We start from the raw sequence: 25,555 nt of genomic DNA, 5'->3' as shown, positions 1-25,555 counted from the left end.
CAACTTTATCACACTTATCATTCCGCTTTTCCAAATTATTCGTTAACTTTCAGCGTTGCGTGATTCTGGCTTTAAACGTGGTATCGACTTTAAACGGCTTCAGAATTTTAAATTAGCCACTAAAACAAAACTGGTGAAGATTAGCAGAATGAAGAACGCTCATTTCGAAATTTCAAAGAATCAGTAAAAATGTGAAACAGTAGTGATAATGGTGAAGGAATACTGTGTAGCATAACTATAGGAAAGCACTCTTTAGAAACAGAAAGCTTTCGTCTACGAAATCAGTCAATTGCTATGAAATACGAGGTGCGACAATAAAGTAATGAGACTGATTTTCTTTGCAAGATGTGGCAACCCTGCAGGCTTGCGTAGGCACAATATCTTTGACTTTGGTCTATAAGCTGCTTCTAGTCTAAGTGGCACATCGATGCAACTGTTCAGTCGTGAGTTGTGGAGTAATAAGTTAACACGTGTTTGTGTCTCTCGTCACGGAAATGGAACTGCATAATGTTTCGCAACGGTATGCCATTTCTTTTTGCGATTAAATTTGGTGAAAACGCGAAGACAACTTACAGTAAAGTTCAGACGGCTTTTGGAGAGGTTATGTCAAGAGCTCAGCTTTTCGTTGGCATAAAATGTTTAGTGAAGGCCGAACTAATGCTGAAGATGAAGACTGCAGTGGACGACCGACGACCTCACGGAGGAATATCAACGTGGCCAGGGTGCATGAACTCGTACGATCTGATCGAAGATTATCCGTGAAAATGATTGCAGAAGAACTGAACAACAATCGAGAAACGGTTCGTCTAATAATAACTAAAGATCTTGGTATGAGAAAGTTTTGTGCAAAAATTGTCCCAAAAAATCTCACACCACAACAGCGAGAAAGAGGAAAAAATGTGGCTGCCGATCTGTTAGAGCAAACGGAAATCAATCCAGAATTGTTGAGCCGTGTTATCACTGGTGATGAAAGTTGGTTTCTTCAGTACGATCCAGAGACCAAACCCCAAAGTTGGCAATGGTGCTCAAAGGGATCACCCAGACCAAAAAAAGCACGCATGTGAAACTCAAAAGTGAAATGCATGCTTGTATGCTTCTTTGATTCCAACGGAATTGCTTATAAAGAGTGGGTGCCTCCTGGACAAACAGAAACCGATATTACAACAAAGAAATTTTAGAAACACTTCGTAAAAGAGTTGTTTGTGTCCGTGCCAACATTGCTGATATTGGATTCTGCATCACGATAATGCGCCACCCCATACTGCTCCGTCAGTACAGCAATTTTTAACCTCAAAACGAATTTCAGTACTACCGCAGCCACCTTATGCACCAGCTAATGCTCCGTGCGACTTTTTTCTATTTCCAAAAGACAAAACAGCAGTCAAGGGACACCATTTTCAAACAACACAAGATGTCCAAAAAGCTGTGAGGAATGTCTTGGATGATATTACAGAGAAAGTTCCAGAAATGTTACCATCAATGGCAGAAGCGCTGGAAAAAGTGTGTGCAATCAGAAGCTTGGTAGTAAAGGATGTTGTGTGCAACATTGACTCGGTTTCAAGTAGTGCAGTACATGACCTCAGTTCATGGCTTGTGGAAAATAAACTAACGTTAAATCACAGTAAGACTCAGTTTTTACAGTTTCTAATACACAATTCAACAAAACCTGACGTTTTAATCTCACAGAACGGGCATATGATTAGTGAAACTGAACAGTTCAAATTCCTAGGTGTTCAGATAGATAGGAAGCTGTCGTGGAGAGCCCACGTTCAGTATCTTGTTCAAAGACTTAATACTGCCATTTTCACTATTCGAACGGTATCGAAAGTGAGAGATACTTCGACACGTAAATTAGTCTACTTTGCTTATTTTCATTCACTTATGGTATTATGTTTTGGGGTAACTCTTCCCATTCTAGAAGGATATTTTTGGCTCAGAAACGGGCGGTTCGGGCAATAAATGGTGTGAGTTCACGAACCTCTTGTCGACTTCTGTTCACGAGTCTGGGTATTTTGACATTGGCCTCTCAATATGTATATTCCTTATTGTCGTTTCTTGTTACCAATATTAGTTTATTTCCAACAATAATCAGCTTTCACTCGGTTAATACTCGGCAGAAATCAAACCTCCATTTGGATCGGACTTCATTAACTACTCTACAAAAAGGTGCGTAGTATACTGCTGCATCCATTTTAAATAAGCTGCCACTCAAATTCAAAAATCTTAGCAGTAATCCACGCGCTTTCAAATCGAAACTGAAGAGTTTCCTCATGGGTCACTCCTTCTGTTCTGTCGAGGAGTTCCATGGAAACTTAAGATGATTCTCATTGTATTGCTGATAGTGTTTGCTTAAACTTATGGACTGATTTTCTTTCAGGTTCATGAACATTTATTTTTATCTGTTATTACCTTTATGTTGTAAGTTCATGTACTGACACGTTCCATGACCTTGGAGATTTGCTCCTCAATTGGGTCCTACGGAACTTGACATGTAAATAAATAAATAAATAAATAAATAAAAGGGAACTACTTTGAAGTAGACAACACTAAACTTGACTAAAACGGTAAACAACATTTTTTTTCACATCAGTCTGATTACTTTACTGTCACACCTCGTACTAGAGTCGATTTCAGGAAGATGCTCTGTAATAGTACATTCGCAGTACAGGAGGTTATAGTGTGAAATATTAATCTTAGAGAAACCACAGACGTCGCCTTTTTTACGAAGTGCAAAGTGGTGGCCCGTTTAGTCGAGTAATGCTCCATCATTGCTCCTGCTAGTCACTGTTGCGGGAGGGGTGTTTATCGGCAGGTCATAGTATCCACATAGTTTTCTCTCAGAATTTGTGAAAATATTTTTGCCCTCAGTGTCAGGAAATGACAAAAACGGTATATATAGTACCTGAAATGCTACACAACCGAAGGAAAAAGGAGGCTAAACCTCTGTAGATAGCTCGATACAAAACGGAGTCCTCCTGACTAAGTGCGAAAAGACTGGTGGAACGTGCCGAGAAATATTGTGGAGGCACATAAATTACTGAGGAAAGAGTTATCGAGTATACAAATGCGGTAAAAATGCAGGTTTGTAAAGAGAAGTAAACCTCGGAAAGGTTACACAGCATTCGAATAAATCATGACTAAAAAACGGATTTTGTTGTTTATTTCTACAAGGAAAAGGCGTAATTTTTTATTTCGAGAATTTGTTTCATTTATGGATCAGAGTCTTTATTTATGCACAAAATTTTCGGGTGAGCTGACTAGTGGAACGACGGTTAGGTGGAATATTACTCTCTCATGAGCGGGAGAAGATGCTTTCAAACTAGGACAGAAAAGCGAGCAACAGTGTTCGTTTAATTTTGTGAATCATAAAATTCTGTGACTTCGTATTTAGTTCTGTAATTTTTAAAAATATTACATACTTCATAAATGTACTCTGATGTTTATTACAAGTGTCAACAAAGAGAGGAAGAGTTCTATGTATATAGGTTCGATCCCACATGAATCCAGTACGTGGAGATAGGAGATTATGGACAGAACAATGGTATTTGACATTTGTGTAATTCTAAAACGCAGTACCTCGTCGAAAGTCTTTTGTACGGCTCTCGTGCGCAACTGGAAAGCTAGTTTATATACCTGATAAATACCAGTGTCTCGTGTGAATTTGTTAATTCTGTACATTGAGTCCCTTACTGTATTTGCTCGAAGCCATACGACCAGTTTTTCATTACATCACGTACCATTTCTCTCATAACAGTCTGATTTCTGTAGATAGGTAATCTTTAATTTCACTTACAATTGTGGTATGTTACAGGGTGTTACAAAAAGGTACGGCCAAACTTTCAGGAAACATTCCTCACACACAAATAAAGAAAATATGATATGTGGACATCTGTCCGGAAACGCTTAATTTCCATGTTAGAGCTCATTTTAGTTTCGTCAGTATGTACTGTACTTCCTCGATTCACCACCATGATTTAATACGGGATACTCTACCTGTGCTGCTAGAACATGTGCCTTTACAAGTACGACATAACATTTGGTTCATGCACGACGGAGCTCCTGCACATTTCAGTCGAAGTGTTCGTACGCTTCTCAACAACAGATTCGGTGGCCGATGGATTGGTAGAGGCGGACCAATTCCATAGCTTCCACGCTCTCCTGACCTCAACCCTCTTGACTTTCATTTATGGGGGCATTTGAAAGCTCTTGTCTACGCAACCCCGGTGCCAAATGTAGAGACTCTTTGTGCTCGTATTGTGGACGGCTGTGATACAATACGCCATTCTCCAGGGCTGCATCAACTCATCAGGGATTCCATGCGACGGATGGTGGATGCATGTTTTCTCTTCTAACGGAGGACATTTTGAACATTTCCTGTAAAAAAGTGTTTGACGTCACGCTGGTACGTTCTGTTGCTGTGTGTTTCCATTCCATGATTAATGTGATTTGAAGAGAAGTAATAAAATAAGCTCTAACATGGAAAGTAAGCGTTTCCGGACACATGTCCACGTAACATATTTTCCTTCTTTGTGTGTGAGGAATGTTTCCTGAGAGTTTGGCCGTACCTTTTTGTGACACCCTGTATAACTCACCGAAATACGTTAGGACAATAAAACTATCTGTTAACATGTGACACTTCCTCGCTTGCTGCGTCTGCGTTTCTTTTTTATTATGTTACATGATTCGACCACTAAAGCTCCCTCAAATACAATACAGAAATCATGAATTTGTAAGGCCATCATTCAGCGCATAAGTAAACGTTGATTAACTGTAACAGCCAGTAATATAGATTGCATTTTCCGCACGTTTGAGGTTAGTATCCCCCACTTTTATAGTAGCGTTACATTTGATAAGGATCGTGGTCAGCCGAAATTTTTACGAACTGCACATTGGCAGGCTGGTTGCTCGAGTGATGCTCTTTTATTACTCCTGCTGATCACTGTTTGAGTGGAGGGCATGGGGGGAGGGGGGTGGGGGGGGGGGGTAGGGGCGGGGGGGGGAGAGTTGCGTGTCATAGGCTGTTTCTTGTATCTAATTATATCTCCCTCACAATTTCTGAAGATGCAACTGCCCTCAGTGATAGGCAATGACCAAAACAGTAATGCTCAGGCGATTTATTTGTGTATTTAGTGGAAGTGGGTGTGACGTTAAGCTCCGTCGTCGACACTGAATGTGAATGTTAACAATCACAAAGGGCTGCTTTTGTTGTTTCAGTCGGCGCTTCTCCTGTTTCTCTTAGCGCCTGCTGGCTGCTCTCTGAGTGTTGTTACCAAACAGCATCAGCATTACGGTGTGGTGTTGTTAGAAACTCCCTAATCTTCCAGTTTAATGTCCATTAAAGTGGAATTGCCACCACTATAGCTAAAATTTAGATGTGAGGCGCCGGAAAAATACGTGTAACAATTGTATGAGAACAGGTACTTTAAATAAAATGTATTTCCTGAGAAAGAATAGCAGCACCACGCTGTACTAGCTTCGGCGAATGGAATTTATTAACGGACTTAACAGTCAATTGCAAAAGGCATTCAAAGTGTGTTTAATAACGACCGATGGAATTGATCAGTATGACAGCCGATAATATTCTGGAAAGTGATCATTACATTCGCACTCTTCATTCACGATGCATTTCATAAGCACCTCAAATGTTATCTGCGAAATCTGGTAACGACGTTTTATGGTATTATTTTATGGTGTTATTATAGTTATTGTTCCGAGAGCTTATCTCAGCAGGTTCTCTCTGCTCACGACCAGTAGCGTAACTACTTAACACATTTTAATGCATGAATAGTTGGGGTGAAAAGAATGGAAAGCTGAAGGGATGGGAAAGAGATACTCGTATGAAGGAAATGATGACTTTCATCCGCACGAGGCACTCGAAACGGGACGATGCTCTTCTCTAGAACCAGTTGTCTTAACCGCCTCGTCGATTTGGACATACTTCACATCAGTCCCAGATTCCCAACTTCAAATGGTTCAAATGGCTCTGAGCACTATGGGACAACTTCTGAGGTCATCAGTCCCCTAGAACTTAGAACTACTTAAACCTAACTAACTTAAGAACATCACACACATCCATGCCCGAGGCACGATTCGAACCTGCGACCGCAGCGGTCACACGGTTCCAGACTGTAGCGCCTAGAACCGCTCGACCACTCTGGCCGGCAGTTTCCCAACTTCCTGGTCGCCACAGCGTAAAGGCACCCTCCCATTATTTGGTTCCGATCTCTTTCCCATCCTGTTCCCTTTTCATTCCTTTCCTTTCACTCCAGTTATTAATATTTACGTCCTAGCCGCTTCATCACAAGCGGTGTCCTACAGGACGCATCTGTAATTCATTCTATGACCACGACGGCCGTTTGACGGAAAAGTTTCAATGCACACACGCAGCTTACGTCCAAAGACCCATGGGATCAGAAATCTGCGAGTTGGGTTATAGAGTGAGGGTATTCGCGATATGGCGCGCGGGAAGTTGGGTGTGACGGAAGCGTGTCCGAATAGTCAAGACGTTCGACTTCACTCCACAGTTCAGAGTAAAATAACTAAATAAATAAGTAATCATATGGTAACCTCTCCACTCTTCGCTTTTCTCCTTTCTTAGCTTAGGTAGAACGGTCGCAATAGACGTAGTTAAAGGCCAACGCATGAAGTGGTGCAGATATATATTTTTAGGGTCACATTGGCGATTGTAAACATACTCTTTTCTTAGGTTCCTTTATGTGTCAGGAAGAGAGAAAAAAAGTGGTCAAGGCTACTGTTATAGGGGAGAGGAGTATCGACGTTCGATTCCCGGTTCGGCTCAAGTTTTCAGCTCTCGCCGTTGCACTGCTGCAATGCCTTGTGCAGCTGGAAGTTATTAATTCCTCCCTACATGTTCCTCATTCCGTTTGGTTTCAATTTATTTCACCTTACTTATTCGTGTATGTGTCCTGCTTTATCTCGAGTATTGTCTGTGGTGTCGGACATTTACGACGGAACAGATACCACTCATATGTATGAGATTTTAATGCAATCTCACGTTTTTATGTCTACGCACGTAAAACCACAGTATGTTAAATAAGCGCGTTGTGAAATACCAATTTTTACAAAGCATACGAAAAACTTGTTCAAATATGATGTTAAACCTAGGTATTATCGCAGTATCATTATTCTTCAGTACTGCATCAAACTACTTCTTTCCAGAATGGTTCTTCCAGACAGTTCTCTTAAGCTTTTGTTTCATTTTCATTACTAAATGCGTATCCTCCCGAATTCACCTTACGAAATAATAACTGATGTCGGAATCTCTGTCCGACCGCCATGTAATCCAGGTGGACTCTTTCTGCGTCTGTTGGTCTTTTCCAAGCACAGCTGAACGGTATACTCGCCGTAACTAGATGAAAATTAGTCCAGTCGACAATTAATGTATCTACCCTCTCACTCGTAGTACCGAGCCCATATTCTACAGTTACCCTGAGTTCTTTTACTTCCCCTTCTACAGTGTTCCAATCTTCCATGCTAACTAGATTTTCATCTCACTTTACATAGTAAGTTACCCGTTCAGTTACCTCACATACTTTGTGTATCTCTCCACCTTCCACTTGTGTCGTTTTCATGTGTATTAGCACTATTACTGTTGGCATTGGTTTGCTGCAAGTCTGGAGCCAAATGTTTCTAATAACTGTGTTTCTGACCTGTTACCCAATTCATGGCGAGGCCTTTTTCATTATGCCACAGTTCGCTGCGGTTAGTGTTAACTACATTCATTCGATAAGAGATCTTCATTTCCATTTGTCTTCAATAAGCCCCTCCCCCTCAGTATGTGTAGACTGGACCCTTTCAATTCTCTTTCGTCTACATTTTCAACTACATTTTTTTCTGATATTTGACGCTCCGAGTAATAGTTACCCTTTCGCTGGTCACTCTTTCTTCTTCTCAAGGCCACCCCTCCACTCCCCCTCAGCACTCACCTACCGCAGATCTGAGGAGATGGCTGTTCCATACTACTTTGCTAACTGAGAGATCATATGACGCTTTTACAGGCCACAGTCTTGTGAATACAGTCTGTGTGTGTTTAATACAGTGGTTTACATTGTCTCCTGCTTTCTCGTACCGTTGATCGTGGCTGATTTTTCCGCGTTTTAGGGGCAGTTTCCACCGCAGTATATAATTCAGTAATAACATTTATTAAAGCAGACGCCGACTTCCCAAAAATAGAAAAAGATTCGAGATAAATTAGCTAAAGCGAATATCTTGAGTTCAGCTATGTTAGGCATAAATATGCTACCTATTAGTGATTTATGAAAATCTGTGGTGAACCAGGACTGAAATACGGATTTTCCGCTTAACCGTGCACGCATCTCGGACCGACCCAAACTTCCATGCGCCACTCTATCTACAGCCTAGTAGCATAGCCCCCCACATTCATCACATAACTCTCGTAAATTTGCTCCGTATTCCTGCACCGGTGACAATGAGACTATCAGGCACTCACCATAGTCTCTCTCTCGCCGATGCGGCAAAACAGAGTAAAGTTGCGAGCATTATGTGATGAATGTGCGGGACTAGGTTTTAAGGATGCAGATAGCGTCTCATATGGAAGTTTGAGTCGGTGCTGGAGGTGCACATTGATAGCTGCTTAAGGTGACTGCTTGCGATAAGCGAGAAATCCGTGTTTCAGTCCTGGTCCACAACAAACTTTCGTATTCACTAGCAGGTAGTACGTCTACGCCTAATGAAGCCAGATGAAGCAAAGATAATCACATTGGCGACTTTATTTAGCATTAATTTCGTGCTGCTCTCGGTCCTCATTAATGTCTGATTCCTTCGGACTTGAAAGTAAATATTGCTGAAAATCTAAATAAAAAGTGGAAAATTGAAATTATTGCTACTAGTATAGATGCGTTTAATACTTAATCGTAGAGGACCTACGTACCAAATGTGGCTTTGTAGTCACGACAGCCACGGCCTGGATATATCCTCAGGTGAGTAGAGTCACGGGATACAGTATATCGTATCGGACATCCTTTTGTAGTGCGTAGTGCAGCAACATGAACTCAACATGCCCGGCCGGAGTGGCCGTGCGGTTATAGGCGCTACAGTCTCGAACCGCGTGACCGCTACGGTCGCAGGTTCGAATCCTGCCTCGGGCATGGATGTGTGTGATGTCCTTAGTTTAGTTAGGTTTAAGTAATTCTAAGTTCTAGGGGACTGATGACCACAGCCGTTACGTCCCATAATGCTCAGAGCCATTTGAACCATTTTTGAACTCAACATGTCGTTGGAAGTCCCCCGAGAAATAATCAGCCGTGCTGCCTCTATAACTGTCCATAAACGGGAAAATGTTGCCGGTGCAGAATTTTGTGCACGAATTGACCTCTCGGTTACGTCTGAGAGATGGGCGGCCAAAGCATTAGCTCCAACAGTTCAGAATGTTCTTCAAACAAGCCGCGAGCGATTGTGGCCCAATGACATGGCGCATTGTCATTCACAAAAACTCCACCGATTTTTTGGAACATCATGAATATCTGTGATTGGTCTACAAGTAGCCGACAATAACCATTTCCAGTCAACGATCGGTTCAGTTGGACAGAAGACGCTGTCCATTTTATGTAAACACAGCCCACACCATTATCGAGCAACCACCAGCTTGTACAGTGCTTTGTTGACAACAAGGACCCACGGATTCGTGACACCTGAGCCACACTCGTAACCTACCATCGGCTCTTACCAACTGAATACGGAACTCATCTGATGAGGTCACGGTTGTCCTGTCGTCTAGGGTCCAACCGAAATGGTTAAGAGCCCAAGAGAGGCGTTGCATGCGAAGCCACTCACATCGCTTGTCTGCTGCCACGGTCCATTAACGCAAAATTTCGCTACACTGCCCTAACGGTTACGTTAATGGTACGTCCCACATTATTTTCTGCGATTATTTCACGCTGTATCGCTTGTCTGTCAGCACCCACATATTAAAGCAAACGCACTGCTCTTGGCCGTTAGGTGATGGCCGTGAGTCACTCCACTGCCCGTAATGAGAGCTGACGCCTGAAATCTGTCATTCTCGAGACGCTCTTGACGCTATGGATCCCAGAATACTGAATTCCCTAACGACCTCAGAAATGGACCGTCCTGTGTGCATGTAGCTGCAGTTACTGCTCCGCGTTTAGAGTCTGTTAATTCCATTCGTGAGGCCACAATTACGTTAGCAACCTTTCACATGAATCACCTGAGTACAAATGATTTATCTGTTAAGGTACTGCTGTTTTATACCTTGTGTACGCTATAATATCTCCGTCTGTCTACGTGCTTATGGCGGTCTTCCATGCCCTTTGTCACCACAGTGCACCATATTGCAGACAAGAGAGCTTCAGCTGTAAGTCTTTTATTTTTAGACACTATCGGTTTTGCAGCAATTTAGCAGTCAAGCTACGACCGAAAAAAGAGAAATAATCACCCTTTGTTCCTGGTCAGCAATTTTTCGTTACTTACAGAAATTTATTCAGCGTATCGCTAATACAGACATAACATAAAATTAAATTACATATACATATGTACAGATCTACACAAAAGAAACTTAAGTTTGGCTTTACAACTGAATATTCAGTGCTTCAGCTCACTGCATCTGGAGTTGCTAGCAGTAAGCTGACCATGAACTCAGGATTATCCTATTCTCTGTTCTCGATCTGAAAACGAGGTTTCATCTTCAAAATGTGATATACCTTCTATAACACAATTTAAAGCTCTAAAATCAGTTTTCACTTTTTCTTCGTTGGTAATGTTATGTTGTTGTGGTTTCCAGTCCGAAGACTGGTCTGATGCAGCTCTCCATGCTGCTACCGAGCGAGGTGGCGCAGTGGTTAGCACACTGGACTCACATTCGGGAGGACGACGGTTCAATCCCGTCTCCAGCCAGCCTGATTTAGGTTTTCCGTGATTTCCCTAAATCGTTTCAGGCAAATGCCGGGATGGTTCCATTGAAAGGGCACGGCAGATTTCCTTCCCAATCCTTCCCTAACCCGAGCGTGAGCTCCGTCTCTAATGACCTCGTTGTCGACGGGACGTTAAACACTAACCACCACATCCATGCTGCTCTATCCTGTACGAGCTTCTTCATTTCCGAATAACTACAGCAGCCTAAATCTTTCTGAATCTGCTTACTGCATTCATCTCTTGGTCTCCCTCTACAATTTTAACCCTCCACACTTCCCTCCAATACTAAATTGGTGGTCGGTTGATGTATCAAAATGTGTCCTCAACCGATCCCTTTTTCTTATTCAAGTTACGCTTCAAATTTTTTGTCTCCCCAGTTCTATTCAGCACTACAGTATTCTTTAGGTAAGTGATCAACCTTTGTATCCTTGAACATTCTTCTGTAGTACCGCATTTTGAAAGCTTCTATTCTCATCCTTCCGAACGGTTTTTCGTTCACGTTTCACTTCCATACATGGCTACACTGCAAACAAATACTTTCACTGAAGTCTTCCTAACACTTAAATCTATATTGGATGTTAACCGATTTCTCTTCTTCAGACATGCTTTTGTTGCCATTGCCAGTCTACATTTAATATCGTCCATACTTCGGCCACCATCAGTTACTTTGCTACCGAAATAGCAAAATCCATCTACTAGTTCAGGTGTCTCGTTTCCTAAAGTAATTCCCGCAGCATCACCTGATTTAATATAACTTTGTTCCTGTGATGTCACCGCCAGACACCACACTTGCTAGGTGGTAACCTTTAAATCGGCCGCGGTCCGTTACTATATGTCGGACCCGCGTGTTGCTACTATCAGTGATTGCAGACCGAGCGCCGCCACACGGCAGGTCTAGAGAGACTTCCTAGCACTCGCCCCAGTTGTACAGCCGACTTTGCTAGCGATGGTTCACTGACAAAATACGCTCTCATTTGCCGAGACGATAGTTAGCATAGCCTTCAGCTACGTCATTTGCTACGACCTAGCAAGGTGCCATTACAAGTTATTATTGATGCTGTAAAACATGTACCGTCAAGAGTGATGTTCGCCATTTATGGATTAAAGTTAAGTATTCCACAACTACGTCCTTTTTTGCTAGTCTAATTTCCTTGACCTGTTCCAGACCTCACGCCAGCCTGCGTGAGCTAAAACGCGTGCCTTTCGGCTTCCTCTCATACCGGGTTGGCTCTCTTGCCAATCCACAACAGTTCCATTACCCTTGTTTTTTTTTTATGTCGACGTTCATCCTACATTCTCCTTTCAAGACAATATCCGTTCTCTTCAACTGCTCTTCCAAATCCTTTACTGTCTTTGACAGAATTATAATATCATCAGCAAACTTCAAAGTCTTTATTTCTTTATCCTGAACTGGTAATTCCGACTTCTAACTTCTATTGGACTTCCTTCACTGCATGTTCGATGTACAGAATCAATAACATCTGGGACAGGCCACAACCCTGTCTCACTCCCATCCTAACCAGTGTTTTCCTCTCATAGCCCTCAACTCTTACAACAGCCGACTGTAAAAAATGTAAACAACCTTTCGCTTCCTGTATTTTACCCCTGATACCTTCAGAATTTCGAAGAGAGTATTCCAGTCAACACTGTCAATAGCTTTCTATAATACTACAAATGCTATAAACGTGGGTCTTCTTCCCTTATCTTTTAAGACAAGTCGTAGGGTCAGGTCTGCCTGACACGTCCCTACATTTCACCGGAATCAAAGATGATCTTTTCTATGGTCAGCCTCTTGTAGTTTTTTCGTTTTCCCTTGTTGTTAGTGTTTTGCGCCGAAGACTTAGTTGGGTAATTTTTACACCTGTCAACAACTGCTTTCCTTGGAACGAGAATTATTACATTCTTCTTAAAGTCTGAGAGTATTTTGCCAGGATGTGTAGTAGTAGTGTTATAGCACGTGTTATTGTATACATTGGACCCCCCATGCGGCGTAAATCAAAGAACACAATATGGTACTGGTTAGCATATTCGCGTCCGTTAGTATTGCACATGACCCAAATACGCTCGTTAGTACCGAACTGTATTCTTTACTTTTATTCCGCGTTGATACTCTAGCATATTAAATAGTAGTTCACTGTATTATAAAATAGGCAAGATGAGTTGTTTAATTTTGTTACAATACAGTTCAATAGGAATGTCTCGAGTAATTATAACTGTCACTGTACATTGACAGTCTACGCGGCTCCAACCGTCGGAGGTTCGAGTCCTCCGTGGGCATGCTTGTGTGTGTGTGTGTGTGTGAGTGTGTGTGTTAGTTTAAGTTAGATTAATAGTGTGTAAGCTTAGGGATCTATGTGCTCAGCAGTTTGGTTCCATAAGAACTTACCACAAATTTCCAAATATGTACATTGACATATAATTTGATACTGATAACATACAAATCTCTTCACTCAGTTTCGCACGGCTGACCTAGAAGGAAGACAAAAATCGCGGAGAGATGAGCGGAACTGTGTACAGCCATAAGTAGCACAGCGAAGCGCAACGTACAGAAACTACTCTGGGCTGTCTACGCCGACGTCGGTCATTCGTCGATGCTGCTGGCAGCGACTATTGTTAATTTTGGTTGCGTCGCGAGGTACCAACGAAGGTTTGGCATCTTCCTCTCCGGACTACGTCACATCTAGTATTTGAATCAGAGAATGGCTAACCACTTTTCATCACTGTTTCGGAAGGTGTTAAAGTTAAATCGACAATACAACCATTTCTTTCATAAACCAATGCTTGAATCCTCGAAAAACGCTTCTTAATCATTACTTGTGACAAATTACTCTTAAAGTGGCGTATGTCTGGGCCAGTTTGTAAGGTTTTAGAATTAGATACATTCAGGGTTTGTAAGAAATACTCTACCTCGTGATGACTGGGTGTTGTGTGATGTCCTTAGGTTAGTTAGGTTTAAGTAGTTCTAAGTTCTAGGGGACTGATGACCATAGATGTTAAGTCCCATAGTGCTCAGAGCCATTTGAACCATCTTGTAAGAAATATATCCCACTTTGTGAAGAGATATCATTTGGTGTTTCATACAGTGAAGAGCCAAACACTGTGAACACTAGTTGCGTGCTGGTCCAACTTTGCAACGTACTATAGCAGAGATTATGCGTGACGTGGATTTTCGAGAGTATGTGACATCATATGTCTACGCACAGATCACCCTAAAGCGTCCTAAATGTGTTCCGTTGGGATAAGATTGGGCGATTTTAGTGACATATGCCAATGTGAGTCCAGAATGACAAACTGCCTATTGGCTTCTGTCTCGGGTTCTTCGGCCGACGTTCATCTAATGATTCTTCTGACGTTTCGCCAGCACGAGTGGCTGGCATTGTCAAAGCTTCACCCTCCATTGCTGGTGGTGAACTGGAGGCGAGCTCGCGGCCGCAGGCTATATGTACCTGGCGCGCCAACGTCCGAGGGCTTCTCCGCGGTCATTTCCGGTGCGTTTCTCCTCTTGCTACCTGCGACGGTCGTTCGCTGCAGTACGGGAAGCCAGGATCCGTTTACCTTAAGGCTTTCCTCTTTCTTGTTGAAACTGTTCGCGTGTTTTTGGATTTCTACAGCTTCTCTGAACAAGCGCGTGTGATAGTGCTTCACTACAGACAGAACTTCCGTGTCGGCGAATTTTATTACGTGGTCGGTCTCATTCAGTGCGTGCTCTGCCACGGCCGATTTCTCCACCTGCCCCAACCTGCAATGTCGCTTATGCTCTTTGATCCTGGTGTTAATGGATCGTCCAGTCATTCCGACATAAACTTTTCCGTATGTGCAAGGTATACGGTATATTCCCGACATTGAAAGTGGGTCTCTTTTCTCCTTCGCCGATCTAAGGAGAAAAGAGCGGACTATCCTCTTATCCCCACACTCTCTGATGAGGTGCGCTCATGAAACACTTTGCCACCTATTCGTGATACATTGTCCTCCAACCACTTTCCATTGATTCTCGCGACAGCCGCAGGGGAACAGTTTCGCCATTTCCAAGATGCATATTCCCAGGTGTCAGACTAAATATCTGTACTTTCTCAAAGTGGTATGTAAGTAGATTTCACTGTTTTGCTACGATGTTTCCCCGTTCGCTTCTGCTCCCTTTGTCTGGAGTATGGTGCAGGTAAACGGGTAATTTTAAACATTCTGTCGCCAACAACGTAGTATCAGCATACAACCTTGAGTAATAGGTTAGAAAACCAACTGAAGATGGGAACATATTAGATATCTTGGTGACAAACAGACCTGATCTTTTTGAGGAAGTTAATCTAGAAGAAGGTATTAGCGACCATAATGTCGTTGTGGCTTCTATGTCAGTGGAAGTTTCAAAACAATCAAAGCCACAGCGTAGATTTTCTTGTTTGTGAAAGCAAATAAAAGTGTAATTATTGAATATCTTCATAGTCAGCTCCAACAATTCACAGCGGGCCACGAAGATATTGAGCATCTTTGGTCGGAATTTAAAGTTATTGTCCACCACGCGCTAGAGAAACATGTGCCTAGCAAAAATATAGGCTAGGGATAGGATCCATCTTGGTTCAACAAACATATTAGGAAGTTGCTGAGAAAGCAGAGAATTTTGCACAGTCGTTTTAAACGTAGTCACTGCCCCGTTGACAAACAGAAATTATGCGAAATAGCAGCTGTCAAAAGGTCAATGAGAAATTCTTTTAACGAATTTGAAAGGAATATTCTGTCTGCAGATTCTAAAATTAACCACAAAAAATTTTGAGCGTGCGTAAAATCTATGAACGCTGCAAATAATTCAATACCTTCTCTTGGTGACATTGCGGGTAATGTAACGGATGATGATAAACAGAAGGCCGAAATTCTAAACGTAGATTTTTACGGTAGAGAACTGCAGCACGATTCCCCCTTTCAGTTATCGAACAAACGCAAGGTTAGCTGACATAGTGTTTAGTGTATCTGGGATTGTAAAACAGTTAAGATTCTCAGACACCAGGAAGTCATCTGGCCCAGACGGTATCCCCGTAAGATTATATGTTGACTTTGCTACAAATATAGCACCATTCTTATCCATCATCTATCAGAGATCATTGCAACAGCGGAAAGTTCCACGGAACTGGAAGAAGGCCCAGGTCATAGCAATCTATAAAAAGGGTAGAAAGTCGGATGTACATAATTACCGGCCAATTTCACTGACATCGATTTGTTGTAGAATCATGGAACATTCTTCGTGTCCGGACGTAATAACCTTTCTAGACTCTGAGAAGCTCATCTGCAGAAACCAGCACGGTTTTAGGAAACAGCGGTCATGCGAGATACAGCTGGCCCTCTTTGTGCATGATACACAAGAGTCTTTAGATACCTTCTTCCAGGTTGACACCATATTCGTCGACTTTCGAGAGTCGTTCGACTCAGTTCCGCTCTGTTGCTTGTTCCAAAAAGTGCGCGATTACGGTCTATCCGATAACATATGCGGTTGGATAGAAAATTTTCTGACAGACAGAGAGCAGTATGTCGGCCTGAATGGGGAGACTTCAACAGAAACAAGCGTAACATCAGGTGTGCCCCAGGGCAGTGTAATAGGTCCGCTGATTTTTACGATTTACATAAATGATGTAGTTGATGGTACTGACAGCGGCATTACACTGTTTGCCGATGACGCTGTAGTCTACAGGAAAGTAGTATCACATAGAAGTTGTGAACAAATCAATGAGGAATTGCAGAAAATAAATGAGTGAAGTAATGACTGGCAGTTATCTCTCAATATTATTAAGTGTAACCTTCTGCGTATAACAAAGCGAAAATCCCCATTAATGTACGAGTACAAAATAAATGCCCAGTCTTTGGAAGCTGTACCATCCGTCAAGTATCTGGGTGTGACTATCCGAAATGATCTCAAATGGAACGATCAGATTACACAAGTAACGGGTAAGGCGAACTCTAGATTGCTGTTCATTTGTAGAACAGTGAAGCGATGCAGTCCTTTAACAAAGTAAATTGCTTGCAATACGTTAGTTCGTCCAGTCTTAAAGTATTGTTAGTCTGTATTGGACCCTTACCAGTTGGGTCTGATTCAACAGATTGAGAAGGTCCAAAGAATAGCAGCAAGACTCGTGACTGGTACATTTAGCCATCGCGTGAGCGTTACAAACCCCATAAAAAGTTTGATATGGGACACACTTGCAGACAGAGGACGCGCTAAACGGATAGGGGTGCTCACCAAATTCCAAGATCCGATCTACGCCGAGGATGTAGAGCACATATTATTACCACCAACTTTCAAATCACGCAATGATGACGATTCAAAGAAAAGGTAAATCAGTGCTCGTACTGAGGCGTTCAGACAGTCGTTTTTCCCTCGCGCGATCCGATAGTGGAACAGAGGGGAGGATATGACTTTGGCGCGAATAGTGCCATCCGCCACACACCGCTTGGTAGCTAGCGGAGTATATATGTAGATGTAGATGTTCGGAACCAATGCGTAGCTGGTGAGATCGTCTTGCCAAATAGCAGTCCTGCAGCGTTAGGGTGTTGCGGAGCACGCTATCGCTGGGAAAGCGTTTTAGCTTCAGCGTGACAGTGTGACTTCTGCGCGAAGTGTATTTCGACAGCATTACCGGCTGGGACGTGTCATGGAGGTGCCCTGTTTACCCATGAGATTGCAACGTTGGTGCGTTGGTTTCAAGAAACTGGTTCAGCCGAAGAAACGGAGCCACCTGGTGGCGTTTGAACGGTACATACCTCGGAGAACATTGAGCTGTTTCAGGTTCCGTCGAGAGGATGCGCTCGCCGCTACGCTCTGCAACATGCATCTGCTTTAGAGATTGAGCGACGGAGCGTACAAATGACGCTTCACCATTTAAATTTCCACCCATATTAGCTACGGACTGTGCAGCGATGGAATCCACAGGACCCATAGTCGTCTAGGGAGTTTAGCGAACGGGTGTTGTCTAAAATCAAAGTGTACCGAATTTCTTAACAATATATGGATGTGACTCTAAGCGTACAGGCACCTCCAGATTCCTTATTTCTTTTTTTTTTCCTAGCTCAGGGGAAGAAGTTGGCACGTGCATTAAATCGCCACATAAGTATAATTTAATTTGCCGCTTTGCCGACACCACTGTAATGGGCAGTGGTTAAGCAACGTGATGCGATGTGCAGGGGATTGGGGCGAAGTACTGTGTAAGTGTCTTCGGTGTGTGTGTGTGAGTGTGTGTGTGTGTGTGTGTGTTTGTGTGTGTGTGTGTGTGTGTGTGTGTGTGTGTGCAGTATATCTTAGATACGTTGAGCTTCCTTCCGAGTTATGATGGGTACTTACCTGTAATGCTCGTATCGACTGTCTTTTGTTTACGACTTCCAGCAACCTGATGGACCTATAGTATTTTGTAAAATATGATTTCTCGTCATGAGTGCTAGCAAAAGTTTTCGAACATCGAAACTTGTGATTTTTATGGGTGTGTGTGTGTGTGAAGGCGGGGGTGGGGATGGGCAGTTGTGTGGTTGATGAGGTGCGTTCTGGCACTTAAAACTTTTAGAAATTAAAGAGTGTATTTAAGTATGGTGTGCTCCATTGTATCATGTCATTGCGTCATTGGTCCTGATGTTTTAGAACGTGAAGATGGTACAGCACCAACAGTAACATCCGCTCAGTATGTTTATACGCTTGTAACATTCTTTACACTGAGACTGATCTTAACATCGAAAACGACTGGTTTCAGCGGCATTCAGCCACGTCGCACCTGCTCGACAACCGATCGAAGCCGTTCGCCAGTTGTTTGGAAGGGGTGTCATTTCACTTAACGGTGACACTCCATGTCCTGCGAGATCCCCTGAGCTTAGCGCTTCTGACTTCTCTCTGTGTGGATATTTTCAAAGCAATGCGTACCGCTCACGTTCGACAACTATGCGTGAACTGAAGCAGAAATCACTGCTATTCTCCGAGACATGGTACACCAAGCATTCCAGAGTTTCTATAACAACTATCAGAATCAGAGTGCTAAATGGAACACACATTTTGATGTCATCATTAAGAAGTAAAGAGACAGTTTGTGACATTTTACAATTAAACCGTAAGTGGGATACTGTATACCTTGTTAGTGTTGGAGATAGAGGGGAGTGGAACGAGACGAATATTCTGAATACTTGTATATATCTGCATATCAAATGTTAGTTGGTTCACAATCAATGCCAAATGAGCCTTTAGATGGAACGAGACGAATATTCTGAATACTTGTATATATCTGCATATCAAATGTTAGTTGGTTCACAATCAATGCCAAATGAGCCTTTAGATGCTTAATGCTTCATTCATAATACTGACAACCTGTGGCAACTGCGTAACAAATATTTAATAACGGCATCCTGTGACAACGCAAACCTGATGAATGTTTCATGAGGGTCCTAAGATGTTAAGTCCCATAGTGCTCAGAGCCATTAGAACCTAGGTGCGTTGGTCTGGAACCGCGTGACCGCTACGGTCGCATGTTCGAATCCTGCCTCGGGCGTGGGTGTGTGTGATGTCCTTAGGTTAGTCAGGTTTGAGTAGTTCTATGTTTTAGGGGACTAATGACCTCAGATGGTAGTGCTGAGAGCGATATGAACCTTTTCTTTCCTTTTTTTTTTGTTTTGTCAATCAGGACGGCACCAGCGGCCTTCGCCTGTGGCTCTGTGTCCGATGCCCCGAATATTTTCTAAGTCCCCCAAAAGTATAAGATCAGCAGGCTGTTTAAGCTGACAAATATGGCGGATCGACTGTTGAAGTTACGAAGCAGAAGTTACGAGAAGAAGTCACAGTATGAATTTAAGGGATGAATTCATGAGACGACATGATTTTTGTGTGACTGCATCTGATGAGAAAGCTCCCTGTTGCCGTATTTTTTGTTATAAGCTTAATCTGATTGTCGGGGCTGTGAATCCTTTGAGCTCCGACAGATCAAAGTTCTCCTTACAAAGCTGGAGTCCCATTGAATGGGCCCAGTTTTATTTGGTTAACCAAACATTTCTGTTCTAGCATTTGAAAAAAGTCGTCCCACGCAAGTGAAGTCTCTCTCCTCGACCAGAGAGGCAGCATCCATCTGATACTGTGGTGCCTTCTGTATGTCTGGGAAAAGTTCACGTAAAGTGATGTACAGAGTTTTTACGTAAGCGAACGGTGCTTTTTTTGTGAGAACTATGCGTTTGGCGGCATCTCAAGCTTTTCAAAGATTCCGTCTCCACCTGCAAGATACGAATCAGCAGCGTCCATCCAAAAAGTTAGCCATCTACATCTGGCAGACAGCAACGCTGCTTGCTAAAAGTTCTTCCTCACTCCTGAGCCGTGGTAAAAATTGCTGTTTTGAGAGAGCGGCGCAGCGCGTATTGTGAAGCAGTCACCCTCCGTTGCTGGCGGTGGCGCCGCTGTGGCAATCGCAACTTTGGTGTCTCCCTCTGGTGGGAAACGGGAAAGGTTGCCTGTTCACGTGCATTTAAGGGGCGCTATGAGCTCGCCAGTCGGTCAGTCTGGGTCAGTCTCTCCTCCCCAGCTTGCTAGTCTGTCTCTCGTCCGCACTTGTTAGGCAGTTAGTGTCTGTCTGTCGTTCGGAGTGTTAGTATGTCTGTCGTTCGGAACATCCTTTAAAGCCGGCAAAATGAGAATCTTTCCACTCCGCCACTAAGAGAACTTAGCGAGTGGTCGCCTGGTCGGGGCTTAGTTCCAGAATCTAGTCTGCGCGTTAGGCTACCAGTCTCCTCGAGTTTGCTCAGGCAATGGTCACTGGCGGTTGGATCGACCGGTTGGCCGGTTGGGCACTGAGAAACAAGATGACTTGTCCGTCTTGAGCGTCGGCGCATGTGAGGTCGCCACGTCAGTCAAGTGGGCCGCGGCGTATAGCGAGGGGTAGTGACTTTGCGGTCGACACGTGAACAACAGGAGTCAACCCACGACATCAGTCTGGCCGGTGCGAGCTGAGACGCTGTGAGACGGGAGATCGGCGCGCCTTCCTGCGTCCGTTGAAGCGGCTGGCAGCGGACGGTTCGGGAGAGCGATTTGGGGGTGCTGCGCCAGGTCTTCTCGAGAAAACGCAGTTTATTAGAAGTTAAGTGATTAGTGATATGTTGGTAGATTTACTCTTGTTAAATTCTACTTGTTTTCTTGGTGAGGTCACAAGCCATTTTGCTTTGGAGTCGTCCCACCACTCTTCTCCATTTGTCCACCCGCGGGAAGGTGGTTGTATATAAAGTGGGTGGTCTGTTTTTCCCTTGTGGAGTAGGGGCGGGCTACAGCAACCTGCGGTTCTACATCTACATCTACATTTATACTCCGCAAGCCACCCAACGGTGTGTGGCGGAGGGCACTTTACGTGCCACTGTCATTACCTCCCTTTCCTGTTCTAGTCGCGTATGGTTCGCGGGAAGAACGACTGTCTGAAAGCCTCTGTGCGCGCTCTAATCTCTCTAATTTTACATTCGTGATCTCCTCGGGAGGTATAAGGAGAGGGAAGCAATATATTCGATACCTCATCCAGAAACGCACCCTCTCGAAACCTGGCGAGCAAGCTACACCGCGATGCAGAGCGCCTCTCTTGCAGGGTCTGCCACTTGAGTTTGTTAAACATCTCCGTAACGCTATCACGGTTACCAAATAACCCTGTGACGAAACGCGCCGCTCTTCTTTGGATCTTCTCTATCTCCTCCGTCAACCCGATCTGGTACGGATCCCACACTGATGAGCAATACTCAAGTATAGGTCGAACGAGTGTTTTGTAAGCCACCTCCTTTGTTGATGGACTACATTTTCCAAGGATTCTCCCAATGAATCTCAACCTGGTACCCGCCTTACCAACAATTAATTTTATATGGTCATTCCACTTCAAATCGCTCCGCACGCATACTCCCAGATATTTTACAGAAGTAACTGCTACCAGTGTTTGTTCCGCTATCATATAATCATACAATAAAGGATCCTTCTTTCTATGTATTCGCAATACATTACATTTGTCTATGTTAAGGGTCAGTTGCCACTCCCTGCACCAAGTGCCTATCCGCTGCAGATCTTCCTGCATTTCGCTACAATTTTCTAATGCTGCAAATTCTCTGTATACTACAGCATCATCCGCGAAAAGCCGCATGGAAATTCCGACACTATCTACTAGGTCATTTACATATATTGTGAAAACCAAAGGTCCCATAACACTCCCCTGTGGCACGCCAGAGGTTACTTCAATGTCTGTAGACGTCTCTCCATTGATAACAACATGCTGTGTTCTGTTGGCTAAAAACTCTTCAATCCAGCCACACAGCTGGTCTGATATTCCGTAGGTTCTTACTTTGTTTATCAGGCGACAGTGCGGAACTGTATCGAACGCCTTCCGGATGTCAAGAAAAATAGCATCTACCTGGGAGCCCGTATCTAATATTTTCTGGGTCTCATGAACAAATAAAGCGAGTTGGGTCTCACACGATCGCTGTTTCCGGAATCCATGTTGATTCCTACATAGTAGATTCTGGGTTTCCCAAAACGACATGATACTCGAGCAAAAAACATGTTCTAAAATTCTACAACAGATCGACGTCAGAGATATAGGTCTATAGTTTTGCGCATCTGCTCGACGACCCTTCTTGAAGACTGGGACTACCTGTGCTCTTTTCCAATCATTTGGAACCTTCCGTTCGTCTAGAGACTTGCGGTACACGACTGTTAGAAGGGGGGCAAGTTCTTTCACTTACTCTGTGTAGAATCGAATTGGTATCCCGTCAGGTCCAGTGGACTTTCCTCTGTTGAGTGATTCCAGTTGCTTTTCTATTCCTTGGACACTTATTTCGATGTCAGCTATTTTTTCGTTTGTGCGAGGATTTAGAGAAGGAACTGCAGTGCGGTCTTCCTCTGTGAAACAGCTTTGGAAAAAGGTGTTTAGTATTTCAGCTTTACGCGTGTCATCCTCTGTTTCAATGCCTTCATCATCCCGGAGTGCCTGGATATGCTGTTTCGATCCACTTACTGATTTAACGTAAGACCAGAACTTCCTAGGATTTTCTGTCAAGTCGGTACATAGAATTTTACTCTCGAATTCACTGAACGCTTCACGCATAGCCCTCCTTACGCTAACTTTGACATCGTTTAGCTTCTGTTTGTCTGAGAGGTTTTGGCTGCGTTTAAACTTGGAGTGAAGCTCTCTTTGCTTTCGCAGTAATTTCCTAACTTTGTTGTTGTACCACGGTGGGTTTTTCCCGTCCCTCACAGTTTTACTCGGCACGTACCTGTCTAAAACGCATTTTACGATTGCCTTGAACTTTTTCCATAAACACTCAACATTGTCAGTGTCGGAACAGAAATTTTCGTTTTGATCTGCTAGGTAGTCTGAAATCTGCCTTCTATTACTCTTGCTAAACAGATAAACCTTCCTCCCTTTTTTTATATTCCTGTTAACTTCCATATTCAGGGATGCTGCAACGGCCTTATGATCACTGATTCCCTGTTCTGCACATACAGAGTCGAAAAGTTCGGGTCTGTTTGTTATCAGTAGGTCCAAGATGTTATCTCCACGAGTCGGTTCTCTGTTTAATTGCTCGTGGTAATTTTCGGATAGTGCACTCAGTATAATGTCACTCGATGCTCTGTCCCTACCACCCGTCCTAAACATCTGAGTGTCCCAGTCTATATCTGGTAAATTGAAATCTCCACCTAAGACTATAACATGCTGAGAAAATTTATGTGCAATGTATTCCAAATTTTCTCTCAGTTGTTCTGCCAATATTGCTGCTGAGTCGGGAGGTCGGTAAAAGGAGCCAATTATTAACCTAGCTCGGTTGTTGAGTGCAACCTCCACCCATAATAATTCACAAGAACTATCCACTTCTACTTGACTACAGGATAAACTACTACTAACAGCGACGAACACTCCACCACCGGTTGCATGCAATATATATTTTCTAAACACCGTCTGTACCTTTGTAAAAATTTCGGCAGAATTTATCTCTGGCTTCAGCCAGCTTTCTGTACCTATAACGATTTCAGCTTCGGTGCTTTCTATCAGCGCTTGAAGTTCCGGTACTTTACCAACGCAGCTTCGACCGTTTACAATTACAATACCGATTGCTGCTTGGTCCCCGCATGTCCTTACTTTGCTCCGCACCCGTTGAGGCTGTTGCCCTTTCTGTACTTGCCCAAGGCCATCTAACCTAAAAAACCGCCCAGCCCACGCCACACAACCCCTGCTACCCGTGTAGCCGCTTGTTGCGTGTGGTGGACTCCTGACCTATCCAGCGGAACCCGAAACCCCACCACCCTATGGCGCAAGTCGAGGAATCTGCAGCCCACACGGTCGTAGAATCGTCTCAGCCTCTGATTCAGACCCTCCACTCGGCTCTGTACCAAAGGTCAGCAGTCAGTCCTGTCGACGATGCTGCAGATGGTGAGCTCTGCTTTCTTCCCGCTAGCGAGACTGGCAGTCTTCACCAAATCAGATAGCCGCCGGAAGCGAGAGAGGATTTCCTCCGATCCATAGCGACACACATGATTGGTTGTTCGGTAATCTCCCTGTCAATCCAACGTACGTTAGTAGCTGCCTCTGTCATGTTTGTCGGATTTGGTGTGTTAACGAATTTACTGCATGGAGTGTAACAGCCTAATACCTGAAATATGTTTTGATCTTTGGAAACTTTGATATTATTGCCTATGATCTTGAGAGGTGGTATCTGTGTACTGTAGAGCACCTTAACTATTGTTTTGCCAACCTCGTAGAATTTTATATAAGATTCCATTTCATGGGCTTTTACTGAAATGATCATTTTAGTACACAAAGTAGCCACCCTTTCACCGTAAGAGTTTTCTTAGAAGTTAAAATCAAGTTGCACCTTCGGTGGCAAGGTTAATATTTTAATTGTTAGTGTTTCATACCATTTCGATCCCTCCTACGGGGGGTGCACAGTTTGTGTGCTTGTGTAAATTGTTAAAACTCTTAATTTAAAGTTATTTGGTGTGTTGCAGATTTGCTCCCGTGAGGTCTTTCAGAGGCTGTTGAGAGTGGTCGTAACCACGGCCGTGTCAAAAGTGAGCAGCAAGGTTCTCTGCTCGAAGGCTCATACAGTCAAAATTTGTTTCTTTCTGTCTCTGAATAAATTGTAAGTTTGATATTTAGAGGGTGCTTTCTGATTATAATTTTAAATTTTTCTTTTAAAAAATGCTTTTAGGCACTATTAAAGCGAATAAAATTCCAATTTGTTAAAAGGAATTTGGTTGTGATTTCATCTGTTACTCCCTGGCAACTACCTCCATGCTTACATAGTGTGATTAAATGTGTTAATGTTCTTGATGAGTCGCTAGTAAATAAAATAAATTCTTAAGAATATTATTTGGAAATAAATCAAAGTTCAACTCCCCCTCGTGTATTATTTGTACAGGCGATCGCCACAGGATGTTGTAACTGTTTAGTTTCTGCAAGGTGGCGCGCTGGGGTGTCCCAGCGGAGCTTGCGAGCCGGCTGCAGTGATGACCGCTTCCCGACACTGGCCTTGTCAGAAGAACACAGCGGATGTCTTAGTGTTCCGGCGATCGGCTCAGTGCCTGTCTCAGCCAGTGCGCCTCCAAAACATTTCCCTTATTTCCAGTTACACTGAAAATCTGTTTTAGGTTATTACAAAAGCTGAGAACAACTCGTCCATTTAATATTCA

Source organism: Schistocerca cancellata, chromosome 5 (assembly GCF_023864275.1).
Source record: "Schistocerca cancellata isolate TAMUIC-IGC-003103 chromosome 5, iqSchCanc2.1, whole genome shotgun sequence".
NCBI classification, from domain to species: Eukaryota; Metazoa; Arthropoda; class Insecta; order Orthoptera; family Acrididae; genus Schistocerca; species Schistocerca cancellata.
Note: the sequence above shows the minus strand (reverse complement) of the source record.